We start from the raw sequence: 2820 nt of genomic DNA, 5'->3' as shown, positions 1-2820 counted from the left end.
ATACCATCTGTCATTTCATGTGACTGATATTTATGTCCATCGCTGATTAGAAAACCCCTCTGCATGGAAAGACAGGATGTCAGAAGAGCCTTTCACTTCCACATTAATGAGACCTCTCTTTTACAAACATACTCTCTGTTTCATTTATTCAGTCTTTTTTTCTTCCCACAGTCTATATCCCGGCGATTTCATCTTTTGCTTGCACGTTAAGTAAAGCTGCTAAAAGTACAGTACAGTGAAAATGCCCTTGAGTTAAAGAAATAATAACAAGAAGATCAATATTCTTCTTATATGCTCTGAATGATCATTATGGGAGAAAATTTAATCTGCTGTTGGTGAGAACTGAATGTGCATAACAACAAACCTTCAAAATTGACATTGCTCCACTCATTTCCTTATTTTACTCTGTTTTCTTCCCTCTTGGTGTAGGATGGCTCATTTTTTTATCAGGAAATAAGACTACATGATGACATTCAGAAATAGGAATGTCATTACCCATACCACTCAGGGCAAACTTTTGGCAACATTCAACAAATTATTCCAAAGCTACTGATTCCAAATAATTTCTCATACTTTTCTCCATAGTGATGCATTTGGTATTTACAGGAAATTAGTCCCCTTTTCTTGTCCATCCCTTCCACTCTAAATTTTTGAGATCACAATTCTAGACGGAGAATTTCCCTATTGAATACAGATTTGTAGTATTTTATACATGTTTATTTAAATGGAAACATAACTGAACAACTTCCATCAGGGGGAAAAAATATTTTCCCAGGGTCAAGATTTCTTCAGCCTTCTCAGATGGTTTTCAGAACTTGTAAATGCTGTAGATTCATGAAGAATTATAATTATAGCCAACAAAACCTATCATTAAACTTTTTAAGGCTCACTCTATAAACTTGGTTTATAGAAGGTCTGCATATTTGTAAGTATCCTGCTCAGCAGTGGTAAATTAGAACAATTGGTTTTTGAACAGATGGAAATTAAAGCTCTGGCAAGATGTGCTCTAACTGGCTGGGCCTAATCACTAGTCTTGCAGCAGTATTTTAGACTAATAAAAATTTCTAAGGAGACTCTTAAAACGAAGGACCTCCACATACAAAAGTTTACAACAGTCTGATCTGGATGTTATGAGAATGTGGATAACAGCGGCAAGGCTATCTCTCTCAAGAAGGGACCACAGCTAATGAAAGGTGCTTATTATCACATATGCCACTTGGGAATCCAAAGATAAGGCAAATCTAAAAGCATTACTCATCATGCACCTGTGCTGAAGTGTGCAACCCATTGAAGCAGGTCAAACATCACCACTCTGGTCCACAGACCCACCATGAATAGCCTTTTATGGGAAGCTTGGGGAAAAACTTTTGGGAGGTTTCCACTTCTGGGGAACTTCAAAGAGATCCTGATTTCACTCAGGCAAGCTGCCTGAAATGGTCTGTTTCAGTCCAGATTTGTCTGAATCAAACAACTTTATTGTTGGGTCCCATTTTTTACAAAGCAGAGTGAACGGAATTAACCTGTCTTTCATGTGTTTTGTTAGGCGAAAACATTCAGTTTTAGAATAACAAGAATCTTACTCCTTATACCACCATGAACTGTTTCCTCTAGTGAAACCACTTGTATTTATTTGGCTGATATTTAAAAAGCACTAGACATATACTTAATTTGACTTTTGACTGATTCCTCCTTGGAAGCACAACAAGGAAAATTTTGCCTCTCTTCCCTGAATATTCAAGTGGCAGTGATCATTCAGAAGCCTCTGTTTTGGACTCTTCATCTTGATTACTAACCTACTCATGTTTTTCAGAAAATGGCTTATCATCACTCAGGGGTCCTTTGAAGTTTCAGGTAATGGAGCTTGACAGTGAAAGTATTGCTCAGGACTCCAGTGGCAGAGCCAAAAAAAGTGGGTGATGATTAGCGTAGATCAAAGAACAGTTGCGTGGATAGCAAATTTAAAGGAAGCTCTGATACAATTGTACTGACCTGAATGACTAGCTGTTCTTATTTTTATTTGTAAGCAGTCTTGGGTCCATGTCAGGGGAAAAGGTGGGGTATAAATATTTAACAACAACAACAACAACAACAACAACAACAACAACAACAACAACAACAACGTGATGTAAAGATTGCCCCTGGTATGGATATAGAGGGCACATCAGGTTGTAGACTCCAGCACAATAGTAACCAGGTCTACTCAGAAGTAAGCCCTATTGAATTCAACAGGGCTTACTCCCAGATATGTTTGAGATTGTATTATAGAGCAGTAGTGGGGAACCTCTGTCCCACAGGACAATCTTGACCCTCTGGGTGCTCCAATTTGGCCCATGAGACTATTTTATCAAAGCCACACCCATCTGTCAATCAGGCTACATCACTCCAATGGGCAGGTGATGTCAGCTGATGGGCAGAGCATGGGATTCAGTTCTGTGTTGGCTGCACATACCAGTTCCCCACAGGAATTGTTTAGGGTTTCAATTCTGTTCAGTTTGGCTGCACAAACCAGTTTCTCCTGTGTTGGATGCACATAACAGTTTCCAACAGGGAACTAGCTCATGCAGCTAAACTGGGCAAGATTCATCAGCCTTTCCAAAAAGCCAGGTTGTCTAATGACGACCAGAAATTCTGGTCTACAGCCTGACCTTGTGAAGAGGTGTTGCAGTAGAACTAGGAGACCCACACCTTCTTCCAAGTCACTAACGAACTGGGCGCGTTATTCTTTCAAATGCTTCACTTTTCTTTGGCAGAGAAGTTGGAATGGATTTTCACATCGGAATAGGAAAAGGCAGCTGAGTAACTGAGAAAAGTGCACTCCTT

Source organism: Podarcis filfolensis (assembly GCF_964270895.1).
Source record: "Podarcis filfolensis genome assembly, chromosome: 5".
Classification (NCBI taxonomy): Eukaryota; Metazoa; Chordata; class Lepidosauria; order Squamata; family Lacertidae; genus Podarcis; species Podarcis filfolensis.
The sequence above is the reverse complement of the archived record's forward strand: the minus strand, read 5'-3'. Positions refer to the sequence as shown.